Below are 13,176 nucleotides of genomic sequence, written 5' to 3' on the forward strand. Positions count from 1 at the left end.
TTTGACTTATTCGACAAATTGCCCAGTTCGCATCAAAAAGTTCAATACAGTGAACAAGTTTGATGCGATGCCAAAATGAGTTCGAAAACTTCGAAAAACAGAATTTTCTTCAAAATTAAACATTTTTCAAGGAATCAATGAGTTAACCAATGATACTCCCAAGTTTTAACATGAAATCTGAATGAAAATTTACATTAACTTAAGCAACTCTAACAATGAGTCTTCAATTTGAAAACTATTTCAATCTGAAAATCGATTCATTTTTAAAGAGATTGACCCTCAAACCTGGCCATTCATTGGTTTCCCATTCAAACTGCAACTTTCAAATCTGGCAATTCTTCATTTTTCCATGATTTTCCTTATTCCATCAACTCGATCCAAACTTTTTTCATGACAACTTTTTTTCTCCATGAACCTTGACATGTCAATTGCAACATCTGAAAATCTTGACTTTGAAACTTTTCTCGTTTAACTTTTTACCTAAAAAATGAAGAAAAAAGTTGACTTGCAAATGAAATTAGCATCAATATTGATTAAAGAAATGTTGATATTTTCCATCCTTTTCCATCTTATCCTATCATTTACCTTTTTCAACCTTTTAATCTTAACTTTCTCATTGATGTGCCACTTGAATTGAAAATGAATTATTTGATTCATGAATCCTCAAATCATCAATTTACTGAACCATTGAAAATGTAAGCAAAAAAAGGTTGGCAAAAAGGTGTTACCTTGTTCATTGTTATGCTTTACTGATTTACCTTTTTTTGCCTACTTCACATTATTATTATTAACAGTAATAATAATAATGATTATACTAATATTAATTGTCATAACAATAAAAATAATCAACATAATCATAAAAAGAAGAGAAAAAAAATGTTACTAATGTCACTACTTGGAATAATAATGAACCCTTTTAATGTTACAGAAGACTATTAATAACAAGGGAAACATAAATAGTTTGACAATCTATTAAATGTTGATATGAGTACAAAGTTATCATTAACATTGTATTGGAATGTTTTGTTTAATGTTATCAATCAAAATTAATAATAAATAGGGTTTGACCACATTAAAGGTCCACTTCTGGTTTAACCTTTTCATTTCAACATTATCATTAAAGGATTCACCGAGAAATGACAATAATCTGTCATCTAATCAATAATGTGAAGCAATGAAAAATAATGATTATAATAATCATTCCAATGGTAAAAATCGTGATAATGAATGATTCTTGTTTTTACCTCATTTTTCAGTTTCTTTCAATTTTTTTTTGTTTCTTTCTCTTCTCTCTTTGGTGACTTTTTCACTCTCTTTTTACTCGACTCATTTGCATAATGATATTATACTTTTGAAGGAAGGATTGATGAGAGATGATGATCAGGGTGAGAGGAAGATGAGGCATCATTTTGGATGATTGAATGTGATTTGAATGAAAAATATGGAAACTTGAAGCTTGTCGTTGGTCAACCTTTGTGAAACTGCAATTTTTCAAATGAACAGGCAAGGTTTACCTTTTGTTAACTTAGTTGACAGTTTATTAGTCTTGTTTGGTTTAACAGTAAAGGCAAAATGGACTCTTTTCACTTGGTTAGTTAATTGTAATCAATACATTTGCTTGCCTTTTTGTGGTTAAAATTGAGAGATTTAATTGATTTTTTTTGTCCATTTCTTGTCAGTTTGTACGTTTATGTAAATTTTTGTTTCATTTGTTGGTTCCTTTTCTGATTCATGTTTTATTTTTTATTTTTATGCCACATTTGGTGGTAATTTATCAACATTTTGTTGCGTTTTTACCTTCAAGTTTGATTTATTTTTACATTTTTCATTTTTACAGTTATCATTGTTTACTTTAAACAGCGCGCCATTGTTGGTTAATAGGCAACGGTTTTAACTAAAGGGTGTAATAGGCGCTTTAGCTTGTTTGTCAGTCGATAGTATCTTTGACCAAGAGATGATTTAAAGTGGATTGATTTGTCTTTAAATTTTTTTGTTTGATTTAGGGCCGCTTATTGGATTAAGTATATTATGGTGGCTTACCAAGGATCAGTTCACCTGTTCAATGTTTAAACATCTACAATCAAGCCATGGCAGCTTTTATTCATCAAATTTTCCTGTCATCAAAGGGCCAATAAATAAAAACAAGAGACGGCCAGTGATTCTTTTGACCTGATCTTGTCCTCTCAATGCTCTGGAAACTAGAGGTAAGCTTTCGATTTGCCTTCATTTCTATCAACAATTTGATTTCTCCTATCAAAAATTAACGCAAAAATATTCCATGCGCATAGAAAGACTGTTGGAAAACATTGAATTTCAAATTAATGATTACTGCTTATCTAGTGAAAGAGTGTTAATCTCATGAATTTATTATCAGAACGAATCATTAATGCAAAATTTTATCTCAAAATCTTTCCCCATAGGCTATGCATATGAATCAGAAAGCTTATGGAATCGGACGTGTTTTCAACGCTACTCGATCATGGAAATTGTTATAAGCCTTTGAGATCAAAGAAGTAAATGAATGGTTGTAAGAAAATTTAGCTCCAGATATTGACTCTAAAGCTGCTTCTGTCGACGCATTTGTTTCCAGGTCCTTTTTATTCTGCTGAAAGAAAGTCTTCTCTCAATTTCCAGATCCATGTTCATGTTTCATATCTTCTTTCCTTGATTCTTGTCTCAACTGGTTTCCAGTTTAATCAGCTTTTAAATACAAGTTACAAGAAGAAAAATTTAAAGCTTATTGAGATGCAAGAACCACTTCTTGAGGATGCTTCATCATTACTGATGGTCTACATGATTGAGTCGACATTTGATTGAAGTAGAAATGGCAACGATGGAACCGGCGAAATAAGATGCTGATTACAATGTTGAAAGATTGATAGCCAGTAAAGAGTCTGCTAAGGTCAATTAGGTTTGTGAGTCAAGTTTATTTGGATGGTGATTCACTGGTTCCCCATCGTCGTTCACTTATTTACATTTAAATTTGTTTAATTTTTGATCACATCAATAGCAAGCGTTTTCACGAGCCACAAAGCAAACAAATTGTAATCACTTTTGACAATGTCAATTAACCAGAAAGAGTAAACTTACAACATATCATTGGCATCAAGCGTGGGCGCAACAAACCTGAACCGCCACGTGACACGGCAACCCTGGTAAAACAGTTGAATCATTTTCCATCTTGACCGTCATCTTAATCCGTTCCAACTTAATTTACTTGATCACATTATTTTTATCATGAAAATTGATAATTATTAACATCATAATCAACCTTATTCATCTTAACAGTCATCTTACCTATTCATTTGAGCAAATTTAATGCGGCCAACACAACCAGGCTAACCTGGACAATGGATCAACTATTAACCCTTCGGGTCACTGTCTTCCTCATCATTACCCTCATCAACTTCAAGGACAAATACCAAGAATAAAAGGAAAAACCGGAAGCCAGATTGAGTACCATTAGCACGTAGAGTCAAGAGGTAAACACACAAAACAAGGTAAACAAACAATGTTCAAATGGTTGGAGAGGAACGCAAAAGGGCCGAAAAAACGCAAAGATTTCAACCAATTATTATTATCATTATTATGACAATAATTATAACTTTAAATTGTCCAATTTGCTTGCTAATGAATTACATAAAATGGTGATTTCTTTATAATTAACCAAGAAAATGATTAACCAGACAATAAGCTAAACAATTAACATGGACAAACAAGATTTTCCTTAACAAGCAAACTGGACCTTATATCAGTCAAACAGTTAAATGCGTTTCAAGTTTCAACAGTAAAATGACATTTTTAGAAGAAAATTTCACTTTAAATTTTTCTGAATCTTAACCAACAATTAAACCAACTAACCCTTAATATCATGGACTGATTAACTGCATTTATTTACTAATCACAAGTTAATTGATTTCAAGTATTTCCAACATTTGTAAGATCAGTTGAAGTGTGATGAGATTGAGTGAAGAGCTTTCAATTGTTTCAATGTTTAAGCAAAGTGAGGTTGAAAAATGAGGAACTAAAAAATGATGAATCAATATTGATTAGCATGTTTAACTGCATTGTATTGTCGTGATTAAACTAAAATTATTGATTACAATGATTACAATTGAACACAAACGATTAAATATGAAACTTGCAATTTGAACCAGTTCAATTGTTGAAAAGCAATTATGGCCTTTGTTTCACCGAGAAAAGGAACCAAACCTTTCATGAACAATTAACACTTGCCAATGAGTTGACCAATTGCTACATGAACATGGTTTAGATTAAAATTGGTTTCACGATTAAAAAATTAAACCTCAACAATTTGATTAATTTGTAAAAGATTTCATTTTAGAGCATAAAAAGGCAATTTCGTTTTCTCCAATCAAATAAATTATTCAAAGCTAATGAAACTGAAAATGATATTAAAACTAAACTAATCAAGATGATTGTTGAGATGAAGATTAACAAGTTTATTAAAGATGATTAAATCGTTTACAATTTAATCCCACGCTTCCGTTTAAATGGCGAGTCAAGATGAACCGAAATGAAAGTTGAACCCACATTCAATGAAACAAATGGCTAATTTGACTTGTTAATCAGCTAATTATCAGTCGATTATTGGTTGATCACAATTTGTTAACATTGAAAGTTGTTGAATAAAAACAGGGTTAAACGTGTTTCGCCGGCAATTGTTGAAACTTGCAACTTGATCAGTTAATGTCAATTGAATCGGATTAATATTAATATCATTATTTATAACGCTATTAACATTATTTGCTTGAAACTTTTCATTTTTTGAGAAACAATTTTTTCTCTCAACTTTTTCTAATTACTTTAATCCGTTTCTTTTTTATCTGTCGACAATTAACTTTTAGCTTGACCATGATTGAGATTATCATTCTCACGGCCTTATTAAACATCATTCAACTAATTGTAACAAATTTAGATTCAATTTTGTCCAATATTTTACATTATTTAAGGGCAAATATTTTTCAACCTTTTCTGCCGCGTTTCCCATTCCACTTTTAATATAATCTATTGATTTATAAAGCAACTTTTCCTAATTAGATTTCATGTGTTGTCAAACTTCAACTGTTAAATATAACACTTTTAACTCAACAATTATCATCTTAAATTGTTGATCCTTTCATTACCGATAAATTTAATCCATTAAAATGGGATTAATGATCAAGACTGTAAATTGATATATTTACAGATTCATTAATTTTGACTTTCATTTCGCTTCTTTTTCTCATCAGCAAACTTCTGATTTATGATTAAATTTAAAAATTTCTGATTCTTTGACTCAACATTCAAAAAAGAAAAGAAACTTTTTCTGAAACTTTCATCGAAAACTTTATCTAACTTTCGATGGAGTTGAAGAAATTGAAAATTCCATGATTCATTGAAAGTTTAAAAAAATGGTTTTTCATTGAAATTCAATGATAATTAGTTTAATCAATTCATTTGAATGAACAAAAGTTTTTGTTGAAATGAAAAGTTTTTGTGGCAAAGCAGCGCCATCTTTGGGGAAAAGAGAAAAGTCGTTCTTTCGGTGAAACTTTTCAAATGAATTTATTCAGTGTCTTGATTATGTCGTATCTTTGATGAACTTGTCAAGTATTTAAAATAGTTTGGAAATTTTAATCGGTTTAATTGTCATTTGCAAATGAGGAAATGAGTTGTCAAGAAGATTCTGATTGTTGATATTTAGATTACTGTTTGCGGTAATTAACATTGCAAGGAATGAAAACTGTTTTTTTGCCGATTAATTATTCAAGCTCAATCAAGTTTCATTGGAACTTTTCTTCGTTCCTCTTTTTCTGATTCCCTTTTTGATTGTGTTCTGTGTAAAAATTAAACATTTGTAGGCCTCAATAGTTGAGATGATGATGATAATGATGAGAAACTAGCTTCAGGGAATTGCCACATTTTTTATTATTATCTTCATCATCATCTACAGATAATGGTTAAGAGGGATTAAAGATGGAAAAGCAATCAAAAAATTATTCAACTTGTTCCTTTTTTTCCTCTTCTTCATTGAAACATTTCGTTTTTTACTTTTCGCTGATAATGGACAAGATATTATTTTAATGATCATCAAAGTGGAAATGATGTGATTCAATGTCACGCTATTAACAATCTTTTTTATCATGTCACCACCATCTTCATGTACCCATTCAAGATAACTTTGATATCAAAACTTAAAAAATTTTCTATCTTTTTGTGACCTTTTCCACTTTTAAACGGACCTCACAATTTCGCAGCAAACTTTTAGTGCTTTTGGCACTATTTTAAGCGACATTTTACATTTTACATTTTCATCTTTTCGTTAAAATGAAAACTTTATCAAGATTGCATTATGAGTGAGCAACGAAATGCTCGGAATTTTGAATTTATGTTTCAATCAAATCTGCAGGTGAAATTCAATTTCCGAATCTTTCGATCGTTTGGGTGGATTCTTTTCGTAGTTAAATTGAATATGAATTGAAATGCACATGAGTAAATTCATGCTATTAGCGTGATTCAAAACTTTTCAATTTATCGTGAAATCTCTTCATCTTGCAATTAGCTGATTCAAAGGGTTGAGCATCTGAGTTTTAACATCGATTTTTGATGAAAAGCGAGATTTACAATCAATTTACTCAGCAGGTATTAATTTTACATGAAATGCGTTTTGTCCAAACAAGTTGTTTACACGATAATAATGCAAAATAACACGATGACAGCTTGAATCTATTTCAGCTCTGAACATTATTCCATCAAGCTAGCAATAAAACTCAAGTGATGAACATTTAAAATTGTGTTAACCGCGAAAAGTTTATCATAAAATGAAATTAACCTTAGTCATGCAAATGATGATCGATGCTCAGTCATCAAGTTTAAAAACTTGTCACAATTATATTGCAAGATACGATGATGGCCATTAAACTTGAAATTAGTCAAGTCAATCATTTTAACCTTAACTATTTCAATTGCAAAGTTAAACTTTTAGTCAAACTTAAATGAAAAGTTTATCAACAAATAAACTTTTAGTCAAACAAATAATTACCGATGTGATCATCGTTTCATTACTTTACAAGATGTCACAATAATAATGCAAGACAACCCGATAAAGGCTGATAAGCCTAACCTAACCAAACCTAACCTAACCCGCCAAGTCATCTTGACAAATTGATTCACCATTGGGTTAACCTTGAATCCATTAAGGTTAAATTTGTAATCGTTCAATAGCTGGTTAACAAAGGGTAAGCACCCTTTGGTTAACCTCACCAGATTTGCGCACAATTATGAATCTTGGCTCATTTTTTACTTTTATTTTCATTGGTATCTTCATTAATTTTCAGTTAGTTAATTCACGAACAATTAGCTTGCAAAAAAAAGAGATATTACATTAGCCAAGAAAATCGTTTCCTTTGCCTTTTTGTTATTGCACACAAAACTTTTGCCTGCAGGTAAATATATAATACCCAACATCCAACCTTGGACACTTGATAATAATAACAAGGTTAATAATGATGATAATGATTATTTTTGTTGATAATAAACACACAGTGAGCTTGAATGTTAATAATACAAATAATAATAAATGATCTCAAGTTGATTAGTTTGATAGTATAAAAGTTGAGTAAATAAATTCATTGTAATGATTGATGATGAAAGCGAGTTGTGAGACGCGATTTTATTTACTTTGGCCTTAAATCTAAACGGCGTTAAATTGTCAATTGTGAAAACATTTACCAAATTAAAAGGCTTCCCACTTTGACTAAACTTGCATATCAATTTACATGATTTACAAACTGTTTTCATCTAAATCATTAGCATTCAAAGTTGATTATTAATGACCCAAACTGATGCACAAGTGTAGGTTTGTGTTTTATGTTTTTATCCAGCGTTGAACGCAAACGACGTCTAATTGTCATTAAACGTCTTTAAGAGGCAAGAGGTTGCTTCCAATGATTGTGGTTATGATGATTGTGATGATGATGATAGAGTTGGATAAGGAGTGGAATCAAATTTGATTAAAATTAATTTAATTATGATCATCATTTATTGAGAACTGTGTTTGGGTTTGGTGTTTATTTCGGTTTCAGTTGAATATAACTTCAATTGCCATGTTTAACCTTAAAGGCAACCCTTGAAACTCTTTTTTTTTTGAATTTCAACTTGTTCCAACTTTCAGTATGACAATTATAACGATGGAAATGAATGATTAAAATGATTAAATATGATGATTAAACATGCTTGTTGGCCGAGCAATTAGTATCATTAGTTAGTTATTTATAAGTCTGTAAGTATTACAAATTAACATAGTCAATGAAGAAAATTTGAAAGCAAAGTTTACTCTTTTTGGTCTTCACTTTAGTCTCTAATTTGGTTAAACTTTTAATTTGCTCTCTTTAAATGACAATTAAATTGATTTGCTAAATAGATTTACATTTTTAACTAGAATCAAAATCATCATTAATTACCATGTTAATCAATGAGATCATTTAAATTCATTTCCAGAATCAAAAGTCAATAAACTGAGGAACATTTTGAGGAGAAAAAAATCGAATCTTGAAAATCACTTTTTTCACTCTTTTGATCAAGATTATTGAGAAACTGATCAAACTGATTATTATTAAGAGAATGATTTAGACGATGATTTAGATGGCGATTAAGATGATGAAGATGATGATCAAGATTATGGTCAAATGATTAGGAAATTAATGTTTAATTATCGCGATTGTGATCGCTGTTGATATTGTTTACTCTGCTATTATCGTGTTACCTTTGAGTGTTAAATTTAACGCATTTCAATTGTACCTGAATCGTGCCAATCAACTGGAATGATAATGATGATGATTAAAGGTAATAATGGATGGATGGTCATGAGATGAAAAATTATCAGTTAATATTGATCATTATCCAAACCTGATAATTGTCCAAAGTTGATTGGAAAAGATTTCCGTTTCAGATTTTTCGTGATAATCATATTTTCTTTATTGGATCAATTAATTTTAAATTTGTTGATTTGTCAATTATTCATTTTTGTAAGGCTAAATTGTTTAAACCATTTTTGATTGTATTTACCCTTGAAGCTTCAATAATTAAGCCAATAATGATATGTTGTTGAGTTGATCAGTAAATTGTTCAATCTCACGATTTCACTTTTCATTACATTCATTGATTTGTCAATTTAAGGTTCATGTTGATATTGAAAGATTTTCATCGAAAATTTTAGTTTCCATTTTTTAGATTCAACTTTTTCATTCAATTTCGTTTGTTTTGCCAATTTGATTAATTTGCATTTACCTCAGTTGTGTTGTTATGATTAACGAGCGGATCCGGCGATCATGACTGATCAATAAAGTGCATTTCACTGATTAAGATACAATCGATCTACATTAAAATACTCAAATTCTTATCGAAAAAAACCATCGTACGAATGCGAAACTCAAAAGTTTAAATCTTTAGTTTTTGTCACTTTGATAAGTTTCATTTAAAGACTTTCTTTAACCACATGTAAAACTTTTTGTTGGAGTTGGTTGTTGGTTATAAGGTAGGAAAATTGAGTTCATTTGTGTTATTAAAATTCCTCTGATCGACAGTCTTTGAGAAAATTGAACTCTTAAGACAGATCTTCTTTTGCACATTCGAAGTTCATGAAATCTTCAATCTTACTCGAAAGACAAGGTTTTGCACATAATCTAACAATAAAGCATCAACCTGAATAAGAGTTTTTCCTCAAACTCAAATACGGATACCGCATTTTTTCCCATTTATCTATTTAAACGAATTTCTTAGAAACCAGAATTCCGTTAAAGTTCTGACTATTTTTCGTGAATACAGTTTAATCATTGCTTTCATGTTCCGTTAAATTTTTCCTTGATAGCCGTTCAGTTCGGGCACAATTTTAGAGCAAAATTTATGTTTTGTGGATTGGCGTTGAAAGCTTTAAATTTATCGATAATTATCATTAGATTAACCTTTGTTTTTCCGATTCTAACTGTAACACGAACGTTATCATTTCCTTGTAATGGTTAATGACGTTTTGATTACAATTAGTTGATTTCATTTTTTGCTTCTTCTTCTTCTTTTTCTTTCGATTTAATAGTACAATTAAGTTGATTAATCTGTTTGATTCTACTAAAAAGAAAAAGCGATCAGAAAAAAAGCAACTTTAAACGATCAATTAAATGTTGTTAGCTTGATAAAAAATGTATTTTACCACTTTTTGAACGTTAATTGTTGCTTTGCCTTTTCAAACATTTTTACCATTTTATCAACTATCGATTGTCAAGCAAAATTAATGAACTTAAATTGTTGTAAATTTTGATTTAGTTTCAAGCTAAACGTTTGTTGATGTCTTAATCAAAGTGAACAACATTGTAACGTTAACTCGGTGGTTTAGTCAAGGTAAATTAAAAGATGATTTAAGGCAAAAAATGTTGCATTCTGCTTAAAGGTATAAAGCCGGGTTGAAGGAGGAAGAAGTGAAAGTTAGAGTTAACTTCTTGAAATGTTTAGCCATTTTCTTGATCATCATAATCATCAACATCATCAGTCACTTGTGATCAATTAAAGCGATTCCCTGAAAATAGTTGGCAAAGGAAAAGAAGAAGCCACCAAAAGTGAACTTTGATTGTTTCACAGTTTATCAAAACTTGGTTGATCCAACAGTTGATGATGATGTTTCTTAATCAAAGGTAAAAAACGCTTTGATTATCATGAAGAGAAGTCAATTAAATGAATCCAATGATTAGTTGATTGCATGTTTTGCTTTCCCTTACAATGAATTTGATATCGTATGTCAGCTTAAATGGCTGTTGTTTGCTGTTGATCACAACGATAATCAAGATGAGCAGATCAACAAGGTAAAGATGAGAAAAGATGAAAGAGAAGAGATGAAGATATTGATGACGATCAAAAGAAAAGTTGAGGTTAAAGATGATCTGAAAAAAGGTAAAGAGATTAAATTTTTTGCTCTTCTTTGGTATTCTTTTTCTTTTTCCTTTTTTTCTAACCTCTTCAAAAGCCTTTGTAGTTGTGGTTTTCAACCACTTTTTTTGTGTAGTTGCTGGTGACCTTAAGGCCTGAGGAGGTTACTTGGTTACGCATTCATCTTTTGATCATCTTGCGATGATCCATCATCCAGTTTTAAATTGTATCTGTCAATCTTATCAGTCACTTTCGCCAATCTTATAACTTGATCACAAATCTGTTAACATTGCGCTTGCAAGGTTGAGTTTGAAGATCAATCGTTAACCTTGGTTCATATGCAAAGTGAAGACAATGCATCTTGCCTACCAACGTGTTCAGCTAATTTTAATATTTTACATAACTTTAGTTGTTGCTTTGATTCAGTTCTTTCTTACCTCATGTTGATACTGATTGTCCATTGTGTTAAACAGTGGTCAAGTTGATGATCAACCCACAACCCAGTTGAGTAGATTAATCGGTGAAACTAACAAGGGCAACAATAATTAGTCTGAGGTAAAGGTTGAGGGATGAGAAAAATTTTATTTCCATTTTTACAATTTTTCTTTTTCTATCAACTTTTAGGATAAGTTTATATCAAAAAGTTTCTTTTGTTGTTCAATTGATGTCAATATGTGTCCAAGACTGATCGAAGAGGTGAAGAACATGGAACAAAATATGCCAATTGGAACTGGAATTTCAAATGAAAGCGATTCATTTTGATTTCTGGTTTGATTGAGAATTAACTCCCATAGAAAATGGCTGATGATAAAAAATTGGTAAATTAATCAGTTCTGAGGATCAAATTGGTTGAGATTAAAGAGGCTGATAAAATTGAATTCAATTGAATTCAGAGGGAATTTACTTGTTTTCCGTTAAATTTTGAGGTGTTTTTCATGCATCACTTGATGGGAGTAACAATTGATCAACTTATTTGGAAGTATCGAGATTGTTTTACATGATGGTTTTGATTGTGCCAAATATTGCAATTATGGGTTTTTAATGTTGTTTAGGTCTAGAGGGTTTTAATTTGGATCATTTTAATTCAAGAATTCATTACAGTGAGTTTACATTTGATAAATTATATTTTTCTCTACAAGTTATTCTATGTGTTTCTGTACAGTAAGCTGTGTTCAATCTCAAAAAGGTTTCATTAGTTCACAGTTAGATTCATGGAAAACTTTGATGTGATCCAAACGAAAATGATCTTCATCTTTAACTTCAATGTTGCTCTTCTTTGCCGCAGTTGCTCACATTAAGTCAGCTCATAATGAAGATGATGATTTGACAAAATTTTAAACGAAAATTTCAATTGATTAATGATAATCATCACCATGAGTCCATCAAAGTAAAACATGTAGAGACAAGAAGCAGTTTACAGTCGACACCAACACCGACTGAAACGGGACAAAGACCATCAAACATGACGAATCAAACAAAGTTTTCTTCAAAATTGATTTTGTAATGTTGTCACCAAGACCCGGTCTGGAGTGAAGCGAATCAAGGTTGATTCAATGGAGAAAAGCTCACTTGGATTATTGAACATTCAGGTGCAGGATTGACTGGCTTTTTACGCGCCCTTCTCAACTGGCCAGTGTATTTACCAACAAGTTTGGCTGAGATAAAACTGATGCCTATGTAAATGAGGTAGAACACCCAGAAAACAATCTCAACATGCTTATCGAAATCTGCTACTTTTTCCATGTACATCACAAAGTTTGTTTTCTTTCCCTCGACTGCACCGGTCATGGCGGCTGCAACGAAGCACATAATGAATCGACAGATTCTCAAGTAGAGTCTCCATTGAAGAATAATTGCCGTCAACATGAGTCCATCGAATAAAACTTTTATGAGGCTGAAATAAATAAGGATGGAATCAAGAACAATGATCGACATGACCAGAAAAAGAGCATCCAACACAATGAATAATCCAAAGAACCAAATCAAAATGGATTTCGTGATGCTGTCAACTTTCACTTCAGTCGTGATTTTCATGGTGAAAATGTTAATTTTGTCACACTGAATTCAACAAAATTGGGAAAAACTTTTATTGATAATTCACTTGAAAGGTTGATTATAAAGTGAAGAGTTTTTAATCAATGCGGTAAACTCATCAATATTTAACTAAGCTTCTTCATTTTATTGTAAAACTGTTCATTTTAATCCATTGTTTTATTCAACCATTGTAATAGAAATGATAAAATGTTATTCAAACTTGAA

General features: G+C 30.8%; 2 long non-coding RNA genes across 2 annotated transcripts; both read left to right on the forward strand.

Moving 5' to 3' along the window:
- Positions 1–1,915: 1,915 nt before the first annotated feature.
- Positions 1,916–3,876, forward strand: LOC107371873 (uncharacterized). Its single transcript, XR_001570913.3, has 2 exons — positions 1,916–2,204; positions 2,421–3,876. It is a non-coding gene; the product is annotated as an uncharacterized LOC107371873 (long non-coding RNA).
- Positions 3,877–11,332: 7,456 nt separating this feature from the next.
- Positions 11,333–13,176, forward strand: LOC112539944 (uncharacterized). The gene is made up of 2 exons (XR_003083949.2): positions 11,333–11,472; positions 11,542–13,176. It is a non-coding gene; the product is annotated as an uncharacterized LOC112539944 (long non-coding RNA).

The sequence above is a fragment of the Tetranychus urticae genome, chromosome 3 (assembly GCF_039701765.1).
Source record: "Tetranychus urticae isolate SD_2017Ah chromosome 3, NJAU_TeUrti_SD_1.0, whole genome shotgun sequence".
Lineage (NCBI taxonomy): Eukaryota > Metazoa > Arthropoda > Arachnida > Trombidiformes > Tetranychidae > Tetranychus > Tetranychus urticae.